A 25204-nucleotide genomic window follows, 5' to 3' on the forward strand; every position below is an offset into this window, starting at 1 on the left:
AAACCAGCCCGGAGGGAGTAGCATGGTTTTGTATTAGCTTAGAAGTGAAGATTTCTAGTATTTAGTATTTAGGATTAGGCATATCTATCAGACTCACGTAGAGTTGATGGACGGTAAGCGGACTTATTCCTAGGAGAGATCCTAGGAGAGATGTTCACGATTCCATAAAAGCGAAGTGCGGATCCCGCACGATGTGCCTGGTCTACGGACCAAAAACCGTGTGGTAACCACGAAGCTGCGCAGATTAGCAATCTCGCAATGTTTGTAAGCATGTTTAGCTGTAGATTGTAGATTTTAGAGAACCACTGTAACACTGTTTATACCTTAGGGTATCTGCATATACGTTGATTTGTGGTCTGAATTCAAAGAAAAAAAAATAATATGTCGATTTAGATAAAAACATGGTTAAATTCAAAGAAAGATTTCTGGAACAGTGGCATGGCACTATGCTAGAGAGCCGAGAGGACCAATCATCAACAGAACTTGGCCCGGCCCCGACCAACTATAACTAGGCCCGGCCCGGCCCGGCCCGGCCCAACTATGTCTGGGCCTCTACCTCTCCGCATCACCTCGGGCCGCCGCCGCCGCCGCTTCGTCGCCGGCCTCCCCCACTCGGAAATGGCGGAAATGGCCGCCGCCGCCGCCGCCGCGGTACCGGTTATTCCGGAGGACGTCGTCATCGAGATCCTCGCGCGGGTGCCGGACCCGACGTCCCTCTTCCGCTGCGCCGCGGCGTGCAAGCGGTGGCTCCGCCTCATCGCCGACCAGGCCTTCCTCCGCCGCCGCTGGCCGCCGGGCACCCGGGTGCCCTCCCTCCTCGGCTTCTTCGCGCAGCGCCACCAGATCCAGGCCAACGCGAGGCGGAAGCTCACCAAGCTCTTCCCGACCCGCGCGCCGCCGCTCATCGCAGCGCCGAGCAGGGCCACGGGTAACCCACCCGTCGGCACCGGGCGGCGGCGGCGGCTGTTCCTCACCGACTTCGTCCGCAACGCCGCCGGCGCCGGCCTCTTCGACCAGGCCAAGCCGTTGGCGGCGCGCGGCGGGCTCCTCCTCGTGCGCGTCCTCCCCTCGCCCTCGCCGGCGCCGCAGAACGCGCTCCACCTCTGCGTCTGCAACCTGGTCACCGGCAACCACGACGTCCTGCCCCCTCTACCCATGGATTGCTTCGAGAAAGACGGCGCCAGAGGCTACGCCATCCTCACAGCCGCCGACCACCGCGTCAGCCGCAACCCATCAGGTGGCTACAACACCTTCTTCCAAGTGCTCCTCCTCAGCATCCACCATGGCAACCATCAGGTATACCTCCACAGATTCTCCTCAGCCGCTGCCAGCGCCGCGGCGGCGGCGGCCATTTTTGAGATATCCTGGAGCACGCCCAGAAATTGCTCTGAACAAATCCGGGGCTATGTCTGGGGTCCCTCTGGAAACAGAGTTGCAGCTGTCAGCCATGGCGCCGCACACTGGCTCTTCAGTTGGGGAGAAGAAAGCCTCTACACCCTTGATGTGAGCATTGACACAGACAACATCGGCGCAACCAATATCCCAATTGATCCTCCCCCCACTGTCTTCCACCAATCTTGGTTGTACGTAAGCGTTGACGAGAGGCTTTCGCTTCTTTATCTTTGCGACAACAAACTTCATATTTGGACTAAGCTAGAAACACAGGAGAGTGGTCGTTTGCTCTGGAATTGCACACAATCGATTTGTGTTGGCGTGAAGATGGGGTTGTTTTGAACAGAGTCGCTTTCCACTGTGTGCATAGGGGAGGAGAGTGGCACCATGCTCACCCTCTACCTTTCGGACCCTAACAGCACATATGTGCTCGACCTCCCATCTAGGTCGATTACCAGTGTGGACGATTGGAAACGCTGGTTCAACTACATGACGGCTGTGTCCTTTGAGATCAACTGGCATTCATTCTTCTTGACTCGGCTAGGGGACTTCTGGTACGCATAGATGACCAGACTATTGTAATTTGCACTTTTAATGTGTTTAAACGCATGTTTTGCTGTGAGATTATGACTGAATCTTGTAGAAGTTGACATATTCAGCTGGCAAATGAATCCCATCTGATCTCACTTACTAATAGAGTAGAACAGTAGATCTTATGCATCTTCAGGTAAGCTGTGCATTTAAGGGAGTCCTTTATTCTGCAAATACTGAACCATGTTCTTTTGGCGTTTATTATCTAAATGCCATGATTGGAATAAAGAAGTGTCCATGTGGTTTCTTGTTGCCCAATCTGTATCAATTGTAGCTGTAGTTGGTGGGTTTGAAAGATTGTTTCAGAATTGTTCCACGGTCATCTTCACAAATGATATGGCAATTACATGGTTTCTTCAGATATATTCCTCCTGTAAATTAGTTCTTCGTATATTAAAAGAGCCTCATTTCTATTTCCTGCATGTATTTTACTAAAGTCGTAACTTGAATCATGATTCATGAATATGGGACAGTTTATATATGTTCAATTGCACTTTGCTATAACTACCTGGGCAACTGCCATGAGCTACGTCCTGCAGTTCCTGCATATTTAATACAATCAAATTTTCTTGTTACTGATTCTGTGGTCTAGTCAAATCATCTATCAGAAGCTATTATTTAGTGATATTAGTACACACCAATACATCACTCACTAGTACTAAAACAGATGCTAATACTTTCTATTGGATTGAACTTTCAATGCTATTCTTCAAGGACTAAAATTGCAATACAACATATCTGTTTGAGATATGTACCTGGGTAACGGTTGTTGGCAAACATATCTCTGTCTGGAAAGACACTTGGTTTGAGAACTGCCCTCTAAAAATTTCTTTCCCTAATCTGTTTGAGATATGCATCCAACAAGATTATTTTACTAGATTTGTTTGAGGTCAGATACCCCTTGGGTGGAGCAGGATCCCCCATGATTTTGATGGCTTTTTCTTGATGTTAGGAAAAACAAGTTCAAAAACCTCTAAAGTGGGTTTCATGTTTTTGGCTGCTTTAGTTTGGTCCCTTTGGTCAATTCGAAACGACATGATCCTTAGGAATAAAATGGTTTCATCACCACTAATGACTCCTTTTTGTTTGATTGGCTTGCTACTGCAGTGGAAGATTCTGCTAAAGCTGGACGAAGTACCTACCCTGGAACAAACAACTAAGGCGATTCAGGAAGCAATTGATGCCCTGCGACCTTCATGAGCTGGAATTGGTTAGCCTTCTCTTTAGGATCTGTTTTTTTTTTTTTCGGTTTTTTTTTCTCCTTCCTGTTAGTGCGTTTTGCTGCTGCTCAGCCAGTTTCTTTTGAAAGGTTGTGATGTTGTGAGGGTTGATCCCTTTCACCCTTCTGCTTTTGTTTTCTGTGCCTATATGTCAAGCTGGCAACCCCAGCACTATGTAAGAATCAGTTTGTAAATACTTCATGCTTTCTATAAAATGCAGGGCCTCACGTGGCCTTTCCTCTAAAAAAAATTACAAAACAACTAAGCAGTTATGTTGGTGTATATTCCGTAGGAATATAATACTGTGAGTTTTATTTCATTGGAGCAGTTATGTTCTGTACTCCTGTGCAATCTTGCGTGCTATGTATTTCCTCATGGGATATACTCTCTCCGTTTCGAAATGTTTGACGCCGTTGACTTTTTAGCACACGTTTGACCGTTCGTCTTATTCAAAAAATTTAAGTAATTATTAATTATTTTCCTATCATTTGATTCATTGTTAAATATATTTTTATGTAGGCATATAATTTTACATATTTCACAAAAGTTTTTGAATAAGACGAACGGTCAAACATGTGCTAAAAAGTCAATGGTGTCAAACATTTCGAAACGGATGGAGTAAGATATTTGTGAGTTGTGCTCAGTATTCATTTTGCCTCCCTCATTTCAATTAATTTTAATATATTAAAACGTCGAATCGAATTTTATCATACTGAAAGAACTTATGTAAAAAAGTTGTCTAAAACAAAGTTGTATAACTTATTGAGATCTACCAATTTTATTTTGGTTATTTCTCCATCTGAGTTTGATTGACCTATATAATATTTGAATTTCAAATTGTAACAACTTCAAACAACATTTTCAAATACTAAATGATTTCAACTGAAAAAGTCATCAACAACAAAGTTGTCTAAATCATCAATATCTACAACTTTTGTTTGGTCATTTTGCTATATGAGTCTGTTTCAATAATTTGAATTTGAATTTCAAATTTCAAATTACGACAACTTCGAACAACATTTTCAAATACTAAATGATTTCAACTTAAAAAGTCATTAACAACAAAGTTATATAAATCATCAATATCAAGAACTTTTGTTTTGGTCATTTTGCTATATGACTCTGTTTCAATAATTTGAATTTGAATTTTAAATTATGACAACTTCGAACAATATTTTCAAATACTAAATGATTTCAACTGAAAAAGTCATCAACAATAAAGTTGTATAAATCATCAATATCTACAACTTTTGTTTTGGTTATTTTGCTATATGACTCTGTTTCAATAATTTGAATTTGAATATCAAATTATGACAACTTCAAACAACATTTTCAAATACTAAATGATTTCAACTGAAAAAGTCATCAACAACAAAGTTGTATAAATCATCAATATCTACAACTTTTGTTTTGGTCATTTTGCTATATGACTCTGTTTCAATAATTTGAATTTGAATATCAAATTATGACAACTTCGAACAACATTTTTAAATACTAAATGATTTCAACTGAAAAAGTCATCAACATCAAAGTTGTATAACTCATCAAAATCTATAACTTTTATTTTGGTCATTTCTTCATCCGATAAAGTGATAGTAATATTGTTCACAAAACTTACATCTCTTATATGGTTTTGAAGTATTTAATATTATATTTGTAAATCGCGACGAAATTGCTATAACATCACAGGTTTTGGGCCGGTTTATGACGAAATCGATAAACTGTCACGGTATTATGGGCCTTGTATCCATAGTTACATATTCGTGACGATATCTGAAAACATCACGAAAATTTCGTCAAATTTCGTCACAGATTAAAAAGATTCTTTTAGTGCATGTGGGCCCCACTTTTTTTCCTAGATCGAATTGCCACGAAAGCGCCACGTCAATACCACATGCGACGAAGATCTAGTTAAAGGAGCCACGTCATCCAAAACGGGGGACAATACCGCTGAGGGACCTTGTTTGCACTGGTTTTGTAAGTTGGGGAATGCGTTGTATCCGGTTTTACGGTTTAAGGACGATTTTGTAATTCGATGACAAGATGAGAGACCTCCGATGTACTTTTTCCATGCATGAAATAGGTCTAGACGCGTTGTAACGCCTTGAAAATCGCCCTAAATTTAAATCGTGCTTTAATGCATTTTCTAGAAATTTGAAAAGCTTAAAAGAGCCTCCAACAATTAAAACTCACCAAGATTTATGTCAAATTGGCTTGTGGGTATTTTTATAAATTCCCCATGATTCAAAATGTTTAACCAATTTTTACTTGAATTTTCATATCATTCTAAATAATTTTAAGGCAACAAAAAAAATTAAAGAATTTTATAAATGGAAAAGATAAAAGAAAATCCCCTTCCTCCTCTTGGGCCACTTCTGGCCCATCTCTCCATCTCTCCCCCTCTTGGCCCAACCCAGCCACCCCCTCTCCTTCCCTCTCTCCCCTCCCCCTCCCTCTCCTTGGGCCGGCCCAGCTCATTCCCTCTCCCTCGGACTAAGTCCATCTTTCTTCCTCCGCGCACCCAACCAGAGGCAGGTGTGCTCCCTCTCAATGACAAGTGGGTCCCACTCGTCATCCCTAACCTTCAGCCATCCTATCTCTCTCCGGCCGAATTCCTACCGACGGCAACCTCCGATTCGCCTCTTCCACTCACCGTTTCATCAAATTAATTGAGGGGAATTAATTCCCACCTCATCCTCTCCAATTCCCCATATTTTCCCACTCAATCCTGCATTATTCGTGGTGGATTTTGATGATGCTCATCAATGGTGACCTCCACCATGGCCGGCGTCGATCTCCCTCCCCGGCGTCCTTATCCCTCCCCTCCGGCCTATAAAAGGGACCCCCGACTCCCTCCTCACTCCCCACACCGCCGCCCTCTCCCTCCTCTCTCCGCGTCCGCCGCGCTGCTCTCTTCTTGCGTCGCCGCCGTTGCAACTCCGGCCGCCCCTCGCCGGTGGTCAGGACCTCGTCGGTACTCGGCGTCGCCACAATCCGCTTCGCTGCTTCCTCCTCTTCCCCGTCCACCCCTCCGTCGAGCACGAGGACCGTGGGAACGACGACGCCGACGACCCGAAGCTTCCCGCTGTTTCTCCCTCACCGCCGGCAACACCGTCGACCTCTCGCCGCCCTGTCTGCTCGGTGAGAACCGTCGCCTCTGTAAGAGTATATGATAGTTAGAGATGTATTAGGATAGGATTGATTTGTGTGGACTCCTTCCATATCTGTAATCCTTCCTTATCTCCTCCCAATGTACTCCTATATATACCGCCCCCTTGAGGCTCAATACAAAATCGATCCACATTACGCAGTATTTCTCTCTTCCAATACTATCCAACAGCCTCCTCCCTTTTCCGTTTTTCCTCTTCCTGTGCTCCGCCGCGCCGTTGGCTGTCGCCGACAAGCCGCCTACTCGGGTACTGCTCCTGCCCGGCCGTGTCTGTGTGTCGGTGCACCATGAGCCACCTCGGTGTGCTCAGCTCATGGTGGACCGAGCGGCTGGCAAGTGGGACCCGCTCGTGGACCTAGTCCGCGTGCACTCTCTCTCAATAATTTAAATTCCTTTAGAAAAATAATTCACAAAATTGCAAATTTCCATTTAAACAACACCTAAATTTCAAATGGCCATATTTTGACCATTTGAACTCGGAATCGACATGTTCAAATCTCTAATTTCTCCTAAAAATGATTATAACCCATTTACGTGCATTGCTGCTTCTGTTCATGTGGTTTTTATTAGCCTTTTTGTATTTCTTCGCGTTGGTCGTGTAGATCGTGCCATTCCGGAAGATCAGCTCTTCACGCCGTTGACGCGGAAGACTTTGTGAGCGATCAAGGCAAGTCATATCGACCTTGAACATGTTGAATCCCATATTGTGAAAATTATGTTGTTTTACTTATATTGCATTGCTTTGTAAATTATGTCGTTCATTATTAATATTGTTTTATTAGTTATTCCTATGCTATTTGTTATGGCCATGATATTGATTTGATATCCATGATCATTGTGAATCCTAGTAAAATTATAACTTGACTAGTCTACTGACTAGTTGCTTTAGGTAAATGCTTTGTGCTTAGTTCCAACCTAGAACTTTTGGATAAACTAGACTATGGTGGTTAACAACTAAAACTGGATTAGTTATGGACTATTGATGGGTTTGTCAATAGATGGGTGATAAAATTCTTTGTGCAACTAAAACATATTTTTGGGCTGGGCTCGGGGTGCAAGCTGGTTACTTTGGTAGTCGCACCCCGGCTAATATATGGACTGGTCTTCGGGCCTCTGTTGCAAGGCATCTTCGTGCAACCACAAGTCTAGTGGGTAAGGCCTGACTGGAAGTTTAGATCTTCTCAAAACAGAGACCATTGGTTGGAAGGGTGTGAGGCAAGGATTAAGTCCAATTTTGACCCCGCGCAAGGGGGGGGGGCCTGTCTCGTCCCAGGGGATCCGGCAACCTTTACCATGTCAGGGACCGGCAGGCGGTGAAACCTCAGTGGGTTCTCCTGTTTTGGGTAGACCTAGATGGATAGTCTTGTCATGACCTCTATCCGAGTACCGTGGTGGTACCCGGCGCGTGGCATCACGTGTTGAGGTTGTGTCTTGTGGGTAAAGTTGTACACCTCTGATCAGAGTTAAAAACTATTCAAATAGCCGAGCCCTCGGTTATGGGCAAGCTGAGCAATGTACCCACAGTTAGTCTTGTTTTATAAAACCTTGGGAGGGTGAAATCATGATGGTGTAGTCATGTGGAGATTAGCCTGGTTAAGGCAGGTTCGCAGGCTCATGCGACCTTGATGGTATTATAATATTGGCTTAGAATAGGATCATGTTTTAAAATAAGCTTTAACCTGATTAAAATGCTTAAACTATGGCTTTATGCAAAATAAACCCTATTAGGCCATTTCCTTGTTTCCCCTATGCATTATTATTGCATTTCCGGTGTGACTTGCTGAGTATGGTGGTGGTACTCACTCTTGCTCTCAAAAATAATCCAGAGGATGGACTTGAGGAAGATGAAGGCTTGGATCTCTAGTTCGCTCCGCCGTCGAGTGCCTGTGGCTACTGCTGTTTCGTAGTCTTCCGCTGTTTTATTTGTTTATCTCTGAGTGTGAGGGCCTAGAGTCGCCCATGTAATAAAGTACTTCTTTTACGTTTTCGCAAGTGTGGCTTGTAATAATCAACAATGTCTATGTGTACCTCGCCTCCTGTGACGAGGATTAATGCACTGAGTGTTTGGAAATGGTGTATATTTTCGGGCGTGACACGCGTTCATCCTACTAGACCCACCCATTGGAGCAGGGATATGATCAATATCTAATTTTTTGACCAAAATCTCAAGAGGGGCTGAGAGAGCTGGCCAAAATCTTGCTAGGAGAAATTGAAGTTTTTACAAATTTTATTTGACTTTGAAACAGTTTAAACAAGATTCAATCCAATTTGAAGAGAAACAAGATTGGACATAAATTTTTTGTTGGGGTAAAAATCTTGCGGGAGGACCCAAGATAGCGAAACATCGCCATTTATCGGCGACTTGTCGAGTGATCACACACATCAAGTGGAAGGTATCTATCTTGATTACTAGATGAAACCCCGCACGTTGCTTGCAGGAGTTTAGTGTTGTCACGCCCTGAAGTTTCCCTCCCTTTTTCTTGCTTTAAAAATATTCCTAATAAATCATCCGAAGAAATGGTTTATATTAACCTAGAGCTAAATCCCTAATTAATAAATGCAATTAATATTTGAATTCGGTGTGGTGGAATTTTTCTTGAGTTCCCCATGCTCCAACACATTAACAGGATTTTAAGTGGAATTTTCAGATCCCTATAAGTAATTTTAACCAATTAAAATTCACTTATCCGCAATATATAAATCCCAGGAAAATCTTTTTCCTTTTTCTCCGTTTCTTTCCCTTCTTTTTCTCTGTTGGGCCGCCGGCCCATCTCCCTCCCGCGCCCTGTCCCTCTTGCTGGGCCGGCCCAAGCCACCTCTCTCCCTCACTGGGGACGCTGTCACGCCCTAAAAATCGCCTAAATTAATAATCCATATTTTAAATCATTTCTAGAAATTATTTTAAAAAGCCTTCAAGTTAAACTCTAATAATCTAGGAGAAATTGTAACATAAAACTAAGTTAGATAAAATCTCGTTAAATACTTTGCTTGTTTATTGATTTTCTAGATTTTTCTGGGAATTATTTGAGCAAGGAAAGTATTTTTAAATAATGAAACATCATTTCACGAATTATTTTAATTGGAAAAGTTTTTAAAATCCTCTCCTAAGCCGTTGGGCTGATTTCAGCCCAACTCTCTTCCCTCGCGCGCGGCTGTGCAGCCCAAGCTGGCCCAAGCCGAGCTGCCCCTTCTCCTTCTCTTTCCTTTCCTTTCCTTGTTCTGTTCTCAGCCCAGCCGAAAGTCTAATTTACCTCCCTCGGCACTGTTCATCTTCTACCTCTAGCAGCCAAACTGAGACCGAATTGGCTCGGTTTTTCTCCTCCAAATCCAACCTTTTCTCTTGTGTTTTCCTAAAATTAGTTGAGGGGAAATATTTCCCTTATCTCCCTCTTTCGTTTCCCCCAAGAATCGGAACCTAATTCTTTGTATTTTATCCGTATCAAATTCGTTTTGAGTTTATCTCTCCAAACTAACCCGAAGATGTTCCCGGCTCGATTCCTCTCGTTAGGAGTCCGATCTCTTCAATCCAAGGCTATAAATAGGACCCCCTAGTCGTCCTCTTTCGTTTGCCCCCTTTCCCGAGCTCTCTAGTGCGCCGTAGAGTCGCCGCCGCGTCGCTTTAGCCGCCGCCGTCGCCGGCCAACCACCAGCCGCGCCGCGCCGTCGCCCTAGCCGTCACCACTGCCTCCTCTCGCCGTCGTCGGGTGCGCGTGACCGAGGGCTAGCCCGGCCGCCCCCTCCCCGTCGTCACCGGCCATCGGAGGACCGTCGTCGGCGAGGTCCAAGCCGCCGCCGCCGCCACCTCTCGTCGCCAGCCGTCGTCGGTCGTCGTTTGACGCATAGGTGAGCACCTTTGGGTTCGCGTCGTCGCCCTCTACGTGTAGGTGTCCTCCAAAACCCCGGCCGACCACCCTAGCTCTGGCGAGGTCGCCATCCGAGCCGGCCGCCATTGATGACATCATGCTGACGTCATCATATCCTCTTTTTCAGTTTTTTTTAATAGATTAAATAGATTAAAACTTCGGAAAATCATAACTAATTAACCGTAGCTCCGATTCGAGTGGTTCAAGTTGCTAAATTTTTCTAAAATCGAGATCTACATGTTAAAAATATCCACATGTACTGTTTATACTTGTTTTTGTACTGTTTTGTTGATTTTGTTTATTTGCTTTAGTTTCCGACGTTCCGGAGGAGAGTGTTTCAGTTGAGGAAGGTTCAGAGGTTTTTGTGGAAGCTCAAGGCAAGTCACACAGATCCCAAACAAACCTTTGAGCATGTTGAACCCGTTTAAAGCTAATGTTTTATTTCAACTTATGCATTATTTTCGAATGTCATCGGGTGGTGAGCCTTTTCCCATTTATTTATGGCCGAAGATGACTGTATTTTCCTATGGGTTATAATTTGATTAGCTAGAACCTTATATATTGGTTTGGTTCAGCTAAATGCTATATATGTATAATTGCTTAGCCATGCTTAGAAACATAAGCTCATTAATGGGATGAATTATACTATATTATTAATTATGGTTATATTCAATGGTAGCTCACGATGGTTAATCGTGTTATGTTAATTAATTAATAATTAAAACCTGATTAAAGGTGGGTTGTGAGCGCATGGTTTTGATGGTCGTGCTCATGACAATTAAGGATCGGTTCCCGAGCTACTGTTGTGAAACATTTACCGTGCCAACCACAAGCCAGCGTGGGCAACGGCTTTACCTTTTGTATAGTATGATTCATTATAGGGTGCCAGACTGAGAAGCGGCGAGAAGTCCGTGAGGGTCGCTGGGGAGTCCATGCCTCTGGTTGTAGAGGGGGTGATTATGATCCAGGTATGGTGCACTGTGGTGAGTTGTGTTGTGCGAGGGGTATTGTCACAGTTCCTTTCCGAGGTACCGTGGTGGTATTGAGGCGCATGGTAACATGTTGTGGAACTGTGTCTTGTGGGTACAGTGGTACATCTCTGGCTAGAGTAAAACTATTCGAATAGCCGTGCCCGTGGTTATGGGCGGGTCTAACAATGTTTTTCGTGATTAATATCACATTACTCATTGGTGATAATAATGTGATAATTAATTTGACTCCTGGTTTGGAATGGCATATTCCTGGTATGGAGGTTTGATTTGTACAACCGGGGTTGGTTGTTCAGATGAGGTTGGGCCTATGCAACACGGGTGTGTTGTATGGTGTTTACTTAATACTGCTTAAATTATTCAACTGTTTTATTATTCTCTGAAATATTTATTAAATGCTGTTTATGCAAATGAGCTTTATTATGCCATCCTTTGTTATCCTGTGCACTTGCATATTTGCTGTGTGGCTTGTTGAGTATGTCATATGCTCATTCTTGCAATATTCATTCATCAGAGGAGGAGTACTTCAGTGAAGGTGATAATCTGGAGGATTAGGCTTATTCCGGGTTAAGATGCCTGTGGAGTGGAGTCGCCATAGCTGTTCCGTAGTTTGCTTTAGTTTAATTTTCCGCTGCGTAGAATTTTATTTTTTTGAGAGGAACTATCCACCTCTGTAATAATTTGCTATTTGCGAATATTCAATAGTTATTTATTTGTACTCTATTATCAATTTGTTATTGTGTGCCTCGGCTGATTTCTGGACGAGGGTTTAACACACATGTAAGCGTTTGGAATTTTGGATAGAAATTCCGGGCGTGACAGACGCTGACAGGTGGGGCCCACCTGTCAGGTCGTCCCCTAGCTCCAGCCGACGGCGGAAACCGCCGCCGAACCACCCGCGCCGCCGCCATTCCCGCCCATCTCGCGCCTACTCCGCACCCGCACCCCGCGCCCACGTCGCCGCCCACCTCCTCCACCTCTCCCGCACGCGCGCGCCCGCAAGTCGTGGGAGATTTGAAATCCCCCAACACCCTCTCTCTCCCCACCTTCCCCACGTCGTCGCCGGCGCCAACCGCCACCTCCCGGCCACGTCCGCCCCTCCCTCGCCCATAAAAACACTTCCCCGAGCCCCCTCTCCCATTTCCCTTACTCGCCGCCTTCTCGCGTGCTCTCCATCGCGCTCGCGCTGCTCGCCGCTAGCGCCGCCGTTTGCCACCGCCTCCGGCTGCGCGCCGCCACCGCTAGAGCCGCCGCCATGCCAAGCCGCTGCCGCCATTAGCTTCGCCGCCGCGTGGGTCATCTCGGCCACCGCCTCGCGTCGCTGGAACCCTGCCGGAGCCCCCTTCTCCTCGCGCACCGGTGAGCCTCGCCGTCCTCCCATCTCTGGCCAGCCATTTTGGTTGCCGCGGGTTTCCTCCCTACCCCTAACCCCTCTCCGCTCTCTCCTAGGGCGTCGCCGCCGCTCGTCCACCCCTCCGCTCGCTGGGTCGTCGTCGCCGCCTTCCCCTCGCGCACCGGCCACCGTCACCTCCTCCAGTGAGGACCCCATTCCATCCCCTTTTCCTCCTCTCTTGCACGTGCCGGCACTCTCCGCACCCGCGCCATCGCGCTGCGCCGCCGCCCGCGTCGCCGGTTGCCGCCGTGCTACATGCCCGGGCTGGCCTCGGCACCGCCCGCCCCAACCGCCTGATCTGCCTCACGGCAGATCGCGGCCGTCCATCCGTGGCCCGTGTGGTGCCACGTCGGCGCCACGTGGCACGCCACCTCTCTCCCCCTCTGAGTCGCTGCCGGTGGGGTCCACGGTCAGCCGCCGCCTCTCCCTCTCTTTGTGCCGCTGACCCGTGGGGCCCGCCTGTCGGCGCCGCCCTCCCCTTGGATGACGTCAGCCCTAGGTATTATTGTGCAATAAATGATTAAGGCTTTTCTTTTTATAGTAAAAACACAGATTATCTTCTAAAATTCATAAGTAATTCATCCGAGCTCCGTCTAAGTCCATTCAAGTGTTAGTAAATCATGAAAAATGCAAGGAATCCATTAAAAATGGTTTTGTTCTCTGTTTCAGTAGTCTTATAGCATGTTTTGCTTGTGTGCTTTGTTTGTCGTGTAGATTTTGGCCGTTTCGTCGATCCGCGATTCCTCGAAGACGTTGATGAGGTCTCATCAGTGCGAGGGCAAGGCAAGACATGCATTACAATTGATCATATTGTACCCAATTTACAAATATCCCGCATTTCTATTAAATGTTGCATTCTTTTACAATGTCATACGGGATGTGTCCTACTACTCAGCCATATATTGTTTACCTTATGCCATTGATAACTTTGGTATCAAAATGATTAGATGTTGGTTTAAGAAATGCTTAGCCATACTTAGTTCAACTAGTACACAAATGGGGATCATATTATTACATAGACTTTGATTATTAGCATAGCTTTGGATTGGTGCCACCGCAATGGTGTTAGTTAATTAAAATACACTGAATGGTGGGCTGTGGGTGCATGGTTTTGCTGGTCGCACCCATGGCAGTTAAGGACCGGTTCACAGGAAACCCTGGGAGACTTACCGTGCTTACCACAAGCGGGAGTGGATAACTGCTTGACTTGTAGTATAGCTCGACCCTTTCCTAGGCACCGGTGGCGAGGGTGGGCGTGATGGAGTTGGGTCGGTCGGGGTGTCCGGTTTTCCAGCTTCTGGATTCACCGTGGCGCATGAGGGGACTGCCCACTGCCTGTTGAGGGGTGGGGGTGAAATCTTAGCGTGGTGTGGATGGTTAGGGGTGGGTTATGCGAAGGGTCTTGTCACGATTTCCCCCTTTGCAGTATCATGGTGATACTTCGGGGCATGGCGACATGTGTGGAATTGTGTCTTGTGGGTACAGTTGTACACCTCTGGCCAGAGTAAAACTATTCGAATAGCCGTGCCCGCGGTTATGGGCAATCAACCAGATTCACCGTGATTAGTCTCACCCCTAATTTAGCTTATCGGAACTGGTGTAGTTCAGGTGGTTGGTTGGGCCTGTTGCAATGTGGTGTAGCGTTGGACAGTGATGGTTAATATTGCTTAACTCACTAGAATGGTTTTACTGCTTTCAACTATTGCTTTTAAATGCCTGCTTTATTGCAAATGAACCCCTAGCCTCTTTTGGTTATATCCTGCATCATACCTCCTCTTCCGGTATGACTTGCTGAGTACAGTGGGTAGTACTCAATCTTGCTCTCTCTCTTCCCCACACCAGAGTTGAAGTTTTTCCTAGTTGGAGCTGTCTCAGAGAGGTTGGTTTCGTTGCTGCCGTCAAGGATGCCTGTGGAGTAGAGTCCCCCGTTGTAGGAGTCAAGCTTTCAAGTCTAGCTCGTTTTATCTTTTCCGCTGCATTTGTAATCTTTTATATTTTTGTAAGACGTGGATCTGTATGTCAACAATTGTCGTTTGTGTACCCTGGCTGGTCCTGGACAGGGACTTAATGCACATTCAGCTTAGAAATTCTGGTTCGTAAATTTCTAGGCATGATAAGTGTGATAACAATAAGTAAAATAATACATAAGATAGCTAGACAAACTTACGTAAGTTGATGTGGTTTATGGTAATTTAAATTTAAATAGTATATAGAATGATGATTCAAATATAAAAGTAAGGTGATTTGGCTATATGAGAGAAGAAAAGAAGGGAGATAGTTTGGACAATAAATTAAACATATAAGACTAAAAACAATTGATGTGAAATGACTTAATGAGAAAAGAAACAAATAAAACTAAGTGAGAATGAACTATATAGGCTTATATGATATTATAAAAAAAGTAATGAAGAGATATATTGAAATATTATGTGCATTATGTGGGACAATGATTTAACATTCTTGCATTTTAAAACTCTAAAATTTAATAATAAAATTATATAAAATATATTATGCTTGCATGATGTTTAAATGTAATAATTGCTAATGGATGATTAGATTGACGATGTGACATCTTTGCGTGTTAAGTTTTAGGATTTAGTGGATTATAACTTTATAGTAAGATAGGATTTCGCTTTTATTTTAATAACCCTTGGCAGTTAATATAATCGATCGTCATGCATGGTTGTCCATATTGGCAAGAAAACAGTAAATTAAACTGGTAGACCGGCCGGCCTGGCCTGCAATATATATATTTGTTTTTTGCAGGATTCCCTGCCACCTAATTAGTTTAATTCATTTCCGAAGAAGACAGATGCAGTACGTTTATATATGTTAGAAGCGACCCGCGATTTACTTGAGATCATATGGCTCCGACGACTATCCTTTCCAACGATCGAAGCCCGAGCTTAGTACATATATATGGGAGGTAGAATTGTAGAAACAAGTAATTATTATAACCGATGCCATGGTCTAGAAGTTAATTTGCTGATTGAGGTAATTAATAGTAGTTTCTCTCTGTTTCTGTTTCATGGATTGATTGGATTCATTCATCATACCTTGTTGCATGCTAACTCGTTGAATCGTCATTGATCGCAAACTGCATGGCTGCAGGATATATCCTAGATGGATGATGATCTGTTTGCACGCACAAAAAGCGATATATTCATTCATGCATATATGTATATACATGGCTAGCTGCAGGATATATATATTCCTCTCTGTCTGCGCAGGTTTCAGTAAGATAACAGGCCGGAGTCGTTGATCGTCCAGCAGCCAGCGGCGGCGGAGCCACCTCCCCGGCGGCCGCGCCCATGCTCTTCTCCTGCGAGCTGAGCTATAGCCGAAAGCAGCCGTAGCAGCCTGGCTTCTCCACTACCGATCGATCGATGTCGTCGGAAATTAAACAGCCGTCACGGAGCAAGGCTAGCTGGCTAGCTTCTTCACTGTCGTCACCAGGTATAGTGTCTTTTGCATGCCCTTGTTTAATTTCGATCGGTCTTGCTGAGATATACCCAGGCTAGGTTAATTTTTGTATGCTTGCCTAATTAAGGTTCGTTATACTTGCTAAGCTATAGCGTTGAGGAGTCTCTGTTGATCGATCGATTTAAGAGTGTTAATTTGCTAGCTATATATAGCTTGATTTCTATTACATACATATATATATATATATATGGTGCCCTTTAATCTTCGTCCTAATACCCCCTCATGGCTACCGGCCGGAACCTTCGGCTTAATTACCCGCCGGCCGCGCGCATGGCTAACCGGAGACGATGTCGCATGAAGTTGGCCGTGAGCCTCCAACGACATCGATCCATTGCCGGCGGGCGGCGGCGACTGTGAGGTTATCTTTAATTTGCATGCCGGCCGGCTGCATACATCTTGGCGACAGCTGGAAAATCACAGTTTCTCATAAAACACATCACAATACACAAAGGCATCATCTGCTTCTCCTCGCATCCAGTTTTCAGCTTCTAACCATGCAAGATGATATATCGAAGTCCGTCAGAACAAGAACTAATTAAAAGTTGAATATAACTAAGGGGTGCCGAGAGTACGTAGTTTAGCATCACTCACGGGCATCCTAGCTGTACTACTCTACATAAACTGTCGATGCTACTGGGAGACTTTAGAGATCATTTAATATTTTGCATGACTTAGCATGCATCTAGCTAGATGTCGTCGAACACCAGGAAAAACTAATTAACCCGGCCAGCAAAACGCGCTTATACGTCGTTGATGTGGCATAATTTCTCTATAGTCATATTCGAATATGTTTCTCGATATCCTACCACGTCCACATGAAGAAATCATTTTCTCAGAGTTAATTAGACGAGAATTATTGACCCAACATGAACTTGATTGGTGGGTGCTAGCTGTGAGGAGAAAGGGATATATGTTGTTTGGTTGCAGAAACGAAACTAGTCATCTATAGTATCGTCGGTTGTGAACGATTGGTCAGTGTGTGGAAGAGCTGATGAGGATTCCGCAGAATAATCTACCATGGACCCACAATAATATTGTCGCACTCTCCGGCCAGGTCCAGCAGGCTCTTCTAGGTACATCGACCCAATGCAAGTCGGGGGAGGCCTGTCACATCTGTAGTTAGTCACATGGGCCCATGTGTGGCATCAGTCTATTTGAAGTTAAGCATTGAGTAATGGCGTACGGAGGTAGATAACCATCGTGTCTTGGTCCATTTTTTCCGGCGGGAAATACAACTAGTCCATTTTTTTTCTATTTTATACGATAGCACATCATAAAATACATTTGTTTTATTACCCATCACGATCCAAGTACTCCCTCCATTCTAAAATATATAGGGTTTTAATTGAATAAGACATATTTCTCTTATACTCACTCCGTTCCATAATATAAGGGATTTTGATTTTTTTTCACTACTTGACCATTCATCTTATTAAAAAATTGGAATTATTATCTATTTTATTTGTGACTTACTTTATTATCCAAAGTATTTTAAGCACAACTTTTTATTTTTTATATTTACACAAATTTTTTGAATAAGACAAGTGGTCAAATGGTACAAGCAAAAAGTAAAAATCCCTTATATTATGAGACGGAGGGAGTATTTTGGGATGACATAAGTATTATGTAAAACATGTTATCTACTGCTAGTATTTAGAAATAAAATTTCATTGACTATCAATAGAATTAAATTAATTCTAAATCGCTGTTTAGGTGTGGGTGGGCATAGGGTAGTTTTGCCCAAAACTAAATAGGTGGATGAACATTTACAACAAAATAATTTATAAGCTAAACTATCAAACTTTAAGTAACTTATGAAGTACATTTTTGTAAATTTCCATAAACTTATAGAACCCCCTCCCAGACAGGCGACAGTGGCACTCTTTGGAGTTATTCTCATTTTTTAAGGCGCGCATAGTCTCAAATTAAGATCTCCAGTTTCGCTCTCGCAGCAGGGGTGTAGTTGTTTTTATCTTTTTTCTTGTCTATGGTCTTTCATGACTATTTTGTATTTTTCGCTATCTTGTGCGGTTCGTTTTAAGAAAATAAACTTATAAACACCGCGTGGTCATCTCCATAGGACATGCATGTCCGGAGCGATATATTAGCTCGCAAACTCGTAGATCTCGATGAGGAATAAAATTATCATCTTTGTCGTCTGTACTCTCGTCCGTAGATCTCGATGAGGAATAAAATTATCATCTTTGCTAGTAATTTTGAATATTGAATATCTCGATGATAATATTGAATATACTTTGCTAGTAATTTTTTCAAACTTGCAGTAGTCTGGTTTAATTGTGCACGTTCTACACTATGCCAGTATGCCCAAACGACTTGTTGCGGCACTAGACACACACACACACACACACATACATATATATATATATATATATATATATATATATATATATATATATATATATATATATATATATATATATATATATATATATATATGCGCGCGCGCGCAGCCACACACTCACAAAAATGCCCGTCAGTTGCAACGGGTATTCCAAAATAGTCATCAATAAAAAACTAAAAAGAAAGTATTCCAAAATTTTAAAATTCGATCATCAATAAAAAAATACCCGTCAGTTGCAACGGGTGAAGATAGTTTAAAAAACTAAAAAGAAAGTATTCCAAAATTTTAAAATTCGATCATCAGTAATTTCTCAAATATATAGGATTTTCCTCGAAAATTACTGTCATAACTCATAATATAATGAGCTAGCTCGTTAGATTTTATAAAATTATTCTAATTTAAAATTGACACTAGAATTTTAAAATTTTAACTAAGTCTTGCCCAAAATATCAAATATTGTAACTTGATGGAGTAAAGGATTCACATGCATTATGCATATATAAAGTTTTTATTGTCACAAGCTGCTGTAGATATTGGTCCATCACCTATTCAATACTAGTAAGGACCATTACGCTATATATAGAAAAACCGAGACACATAGTGGACGGGTACAGTATAAAGGGATTGATGTGGTGGGGTAAGTCGATTTGTTGCGAAAACCAATGAAAATAGAAGAGGCAAATAGATCCCTTTTTAAAAATCACAATGGGACAGGAAGTGGTAAGTTCCCATAGGAACTGTTTATCGAGTCGGCTTGGTTTAGTTCTCAAATTTTTTTCTAAAAAAGTCACATTGAATCTTTGATATATGTATGAAGCATTAAATATAGATAAAAACAAAAACAAATTACACGGTTTGCATGGAAACCACGAGACGGATCTTTTGAGACTAATTAGCCCATGATTAGTCTTAAGTGCTATAGTAACCCACATGTGCTAATGACGACTTAATTAGGCTTAAAAGATTCTTCTCACGGTTTCCAGACGAGTTATGAAATTAGTTTTTTCATTCATGTCCGAAAACCCCTTCCAACATCCGATCAAACATCCGGTGTGATACCCAAAAATTTTAAAGGATTGGATATGATTCAATCTTTTATTTTAAAAGCCTTCATAGGATTTTTTTTCCATAGGATTGAAATCCTTCAAAATTTCTATATTTTTCCTACAAATCAAAGGGGCCCTAAACAGGCCCACTGAGGAAGCCAGGTGGTCTAGGTGGAGGAGAAGCCTAAATGATAGCAATGGACGGAAGGCCCATTCAGCCTAGGGACAGAAACCAGCCTAGGGACAGCTGAAACCATTAAAACTAAGACTCTAAGAGCGAGGTGATAGATATCAATTCTTTTTTAAACATTTTGAAATTAATCAACTTTTTTTTACAAAGGAAGTAAAGCTCTTGGAGTTTTTTAAGAAAAATACATCACTATGATCTTGTCAGCCTATGTTGTGCACACAAACCAACTCCACATGAGCCAGTAAAAATTGTCTTGGGCAATTTGGTCACGCCATGTCAAAAAGTGGGCCTCTCAGGCCCGTCCACACGAAAACACCAAATTAATAGGCGCAACATCCCATAACAAATAACCAGATTTACAAAGTGTATTTTCATAAAGGTCACTTTATACGGTGTCTTATAGTTAAAACCACAAAGTCATACTATTATTGAAATAACTAAAGGTGTCGGTTGGGAAACCTCCATGGGTGTCAGATTTCCCAACCGACACCCAGTAGGTGGCACCTTTGTTGTTCCAGGAATCCAAAAAAATGGGCGGCTTGATGCATCGGTTCATTTCGAGCCGATGCATCAAGCAGCTTCCCATCCACATCTAAGAACACCGTACCTTCATGATTCATCATCACAGATATTGATTATTCGACATCATGATTCATCAACATCACAGAAATTGATTATTCGGCATCAACATCATGATTCATCAACATCTCACCATTGATTCATCAACCAACAACGTCCTCCACACAAATCACAGAAATTGAAGTCACTCCAATTAGACTCACCGTCATGGAGAATCCGTCTACATGTCACCTGCGCGTGCATCTGGTTGACCGTCCTGAGCTCGTGCTGGCCGCCGCACCGAGCCTGGGAGCGGAAAAGGCAGACACTGCTGCCACTGCCGCATAGGGAAGAAGAGGTTGTCGTCACGTCGGGGAGGAAGGAAGGCATGCAGAAGTGGATAAGGACGCACTAAAAATAATATCCATTAGGCGGGTGGGGAGACAATGACGGTGAGCAGTGGTGGCATTGGCCTTCTCTTCTTCCGTGTCCTCCTCTGAGTTTTTCCCTTGGATGTGTTATAATCTGTGTATGTTAATATGTGTATGTTTTTCTATGAGTTTTGTTCTTGGATGTTCTTGCACGATGATGATTCTGTGATGTTGATTATGGGAGATGTGATCGTTGGGAGTTCATTGTTCTTGGTTGTCGATTTATTTCGGGGGCAACGTGTGGTTGATTTTTGGGATGACACGGGTGGATGCGCTTGGTACAATAGCTCAAATCAAACCGATGCATCGAGCTGGATTTTTTTTTATTCGTGCAACCTCATAGGTGCTGATTCCTAAACCGACACATTTGATTCCTCCTCATCGGTGCCGCTTGTGAGGTGCTGGTTGGGAAATCCGGTCCCTATGTGGGGTTCCCAATCAGCACTTATTAGGATATTTGTAGTAGTGCATAGCATGCGTCATGGATGTGGATCTGTAGTTGGGATCCGACGATGGTAAGCTCTCTCGCCAAGGTTGACGCATCAGGTCGAGCGAGCTACCGGCAATGGATTGTAGTGGCTCAAAGGTGGATGAACTTTATGCGGCGCACGATGGGTGGTGGGCGAGCTTTAGGCAGCAGGCATAGAAGTGGATACTGATGGTGACAGAAGAGTCATAACTGACATGTGGGACACACCACTTTTTAGTTTTTTATGTTGACTAGACTGTCGAGTTTGCGCCACGTAGCACAAGAACCGATCTGAGTAAGCGTCCGATATGAAATATTGAGGGTGAAGAATGTCAGCTATTCGAATGTGGGGTAATTCGGATTTTTTCTAGTATATATATGGGCCAATTGTGTTTCTATTGCTATTGTACATTGCAATTTTGATTTTTACCCTCTTTTTTAGGCTTTGTATTTTGCCCTCAATTTTTTGAACCACAGTACCCGATCTCTAGTTTGGATGTTCATTAAGTGGGACTAGATTTAGCGAGTGAAAGAAAAGATAAAATTGACTAAGAAAGTGTAAAAGGACTATTCTACTCCAAACCTATTTTTCAATCAACTATATGCGCCCCCACACACACTCACACGGTCCTCAGCATCTCCGATGGGAGGCAACGAGTCATTGGCATCGATGATGGACGACGCGGGCAAGCAAGATGTAGTATAGATGCCCAAATGGGCCACCTGGCCCGGCACAACTAGGCCAAGGCCAAGGTAAGTCGGGCCGGCACAACCCAACCTACATGCCGGCCCGTCCACGGGCTGCACCAACGGCCCAAGCACAGCCCAATAAGACTCGGGCTGTGCCGGGCTGACCCGAAGGAACGACAACCCATCGTGCTTCTCCCTAGAATAAATCTATTTTCCTCCCTCATCTCTTTGGGCTATGTCTTATATGGCTGGAATAGTCTATTTTGTATCCCTCTTTCTCTTTGGACAATGCCTTACAAGACTAAATTAAGTCTATTTTGGGTACCTCAACTATTTTTTTTTGACCGTGCCGTACCGGGCCGACCCACCATACCTAGGCATCGGTCCAGGCACAGCCCAACTGTCGGGCCGAACCAGCACAAGCCCGACACCAGTCATGTCGTGCCGTTTGTAACGTCCCGCCTCTCCCAGGCCGAGCCCGCTTACATCTGGTAGCTTTCATAGGTCATAGACTGCCCTCACAGACCAACACAAGTCTTTTCTGCACACTTCGTCCTCACTCGTGCGCACTCGGGAAGAATTTCCTGATCAGTCACCCATCCCGAAATTGCTCCAGCCCCGTCGATCAACCCCAGGCCAGGAACGTCCCGTCTTGGCCACGTCCGTGTGTCCAGTGCTAGCGCATGTGCCATGCTGTGTGACCACTCCGGGTCCACACCAGCCATGCGCACCATGCCTGCGCAACTGCGACACACGCGCCCGTGAAACCACAAGAGTCGGCTATGATACCATTGAAACTGCGAGAGTCGGCTCTGATACCATTTTGTAAACGTCCCGCCTCTCCCAGGCCGGGCCCGCTTACATCTGGTAGCTTTCATAGGTCATAGACTGCCCTCACAGACCAACACAAGTTTTTTCTGCACACTTTGTCTTCACTCGTGAGCACTCTCTAGGCCAAGCACGCTTAACCTCAGAATTCTTTCGAGATCGATTTCCGAAAAAGAAGTTGCAACTTGTTTATATGAATATTCTATTAATCCTATTAAGCCCTAGGCCGGGATGTTACACCGTTCCATGCTTAATTGGGCCGGGCCAAATGGTCATACCGGGGGCCAGGCCGTCGGGCCTTGGGCCTTATGGCCATCTATAAGAGACAACAACATTGTGTAGGTGAGCTAAGCAAGGTCACGAGGCGCATCTCTGGTGGTAATATTGTAGCCCGGTGAACAAGCAGCGGCGTTCGGCAGGTGAGCCGCGAGAGGCGACAGAGTGGTTGTGGCCAGGGTTCAAAATTCCAAAATGAAATTCTCGAAATTTCGGTCATTTCGGACCCCCCCCAATATGATATTATTTCGGCCAAAAATTTTAAATTTTTTCACTTTTTTGTGAATTTGGCAATATTTTTGTTCAAATTTGACTAAAATTTGTTCAAAATTTTGAAAATTTCAATATATCGGCACCCTCCGATAGAAACGTCCAAATCGGAAAATTATACCCAGGTTGTGGCACGAGGGCCTAGATCTAGCGGTAGTAGCATCGACACATGGACCCTGGATCTTGCGGCAGCGATGCTAGATCGCTGACGGCAAGGCACGGGCTCAGATGAGGCATGGGTGTTCAGGTGGATCCGCTTGTCGTAGTTAGACTATTTAGAGTCCGAGATTTAGACATCGAGGTGGCGTCAAGCAGCCTCCATCTCGTACCTTTTATCGCCGCTGAGCTCTTCTCCCCTTAGAGTAGGTACAATAGCAGACTATTAGCCAACTACAAACATATTTTAATGAGATAAAAGATGAGAGAGAAGAGCAGCGGGCTACAGATCTGTAGCCAGCTGCAGCACGGACTCCAAGACACAATGTGTGAATAGGTGGAACCATATACTAATAGTATAGTAAGCAATTATTGTATAAATTGGCTATTAGATTAGCTATAAATAAATTAGAGCTAGTAGTGGGCTATACTATTAAACTTGCTCTTATTGACCGGATACGGCAGCCACTGGAGTGCCCTTTTATTCACTATCTGAATAAAAGTACAAATTTTAGAAAAAAACATAAACTAGAAGTGCGATAAACGGGTAAAAAATCCCACCTGTCCGCTCCGCTTGCATCCCTGCCCTATGAAATCCAACGGCAGTTTGTTGTTTAATTTGATGACGGCGGCACCGCACCCCAACGACGGCGATTGGCGGTGCGTGAGGAGCACTCAGGGACCGCGACGCCGTCTCCCTTTTCTTTAATTTTTATCCCTGGTAAAGGTCAACAATTTGCAAGGGCATATGTATTGTTTTCACAGTTTAACGTCACCTAGACTTCACAGACCAGGGGCAGCCGGACGCTTCGATTCACACAAAATAACAAACCCTAAACACAGAGAGGTAAAAATCACTATTGCATTGCAAAGCAGGGGCCTAAACATAATTGCCCCTATAGATATATATAAAGATTGCTGAGCAGTAATATATTGTTGATAGAGTCAACTTAATTGCACGCTTTATAAGTCACTAAAATGTTAACTCATCAATCCAACTCAAGAAATAAAATGTAAACTCAAATTCGTGTCTGTGGACAGTCGGCCATTAATTAATTGTATTGAGGTTTAGACACAGTCCATAAATAAATAAGCACGTACGTACATACATCATTGAAAACTAAATACCATATTAACCCAACCACTTGAAAAAACCGAAAAGTTTATAGGCTCCCATTAACTGAAAAAATGCAGCTGCTGCGACAAACCGAACCAGCGAATCGATCGCGAAGATTATAGCTCTGCAAAGATTCCCAACCGGCGGCGGTTCATGACCCACCAGAAGTATTGCGGTGCTTGATGCCACGAAATACAACAGCATTAGAGCATAGCGACCGGCCGACGTACTCTGAGATGACTGGACATGGACGAGAGCTACCAAGATGATCCCGACCAAGGTGACTAACTGCAGATCAACATACCTCGATATCATCCGATCAGCTCCAACCGGCAGAAGCTCATCCATCTTCTTCTTTACATACCATACTATGATGAATACCATTATAGATAATATTGCTAACAGTACTGTAGTCGCGATGTATGAATGGTGGATGCAGCTGTAGAGAAACTCCCACGCGACTATGTAGATGTCGAAGATGAACATCAGCAGCAGCAGCAGGTTATAAATATTTTTTGCATGGGCCTTGAAAAATTGCCTTGTTGTGGTAATCAGCAAAAGGAACAGTGCAAGATAAATGATGATAAATAAGGGGATATCAAACTCGACACCAACAACTTCCAGGGAGTTGGAATTGGCAGCTGGGCTTGTTGCCATGTTAGACGTTCCACAAGGACTCATGGAATAGCCCTGGATTTTGGTGGTCATCAG

General features: G+C 43.9%; 1 long non-coding RNA gene and 1 pseudogene across 3 annotated transcripts; both read left to right on the top strand.

The window, feature by feature from the left end:
* Window positions 1–387: 387 nt before the first annotated feature.
* LOC127781557 (uncharacterized) lies at window positions 388–3447 on the top strand (annotated as a pseudogene).
* An 11960-nt stretch (window positions 3448–15407) lies between these two features.
* LOC127781798 (uncharacterized) lies at window positions 15408–25200 on the top strand. Of its 3 annotated transcripts, none has more exons than XR_008019065.1 (3): window positions 15408–15611; window positions 15848–16073; window positions 24933–25200. It is a non-coding gene; the product is annotated as an uncharacterized LOC127781798 (long non-coding RNA). The 3 variants fall into 3 exon arrangements; XR_008019064.1 differs by lacking the exon at window positions 24933–25200 and adding an exon at window positions 24571–24925; XR_008019063.1 differs by lacking the exon at window positions 24933–25200 and adding an exon at window positions 20366–20891.
* Window positions 25201–25204: the final 4 nt, after the last annotated feature.

Source organism: Oryza glaberrima, chromosome 8, assembly GCF_000147395.1.
Source record: "Oryza glaberrima chromosome 8, OglaRS2, whole genome shotgun sequence".
NCBI lineage: Eukaryota > Viridiplantae > Streptophyta > Magnoliopsida > Poales > Poaceae > Oryza > Oryza glaberrima.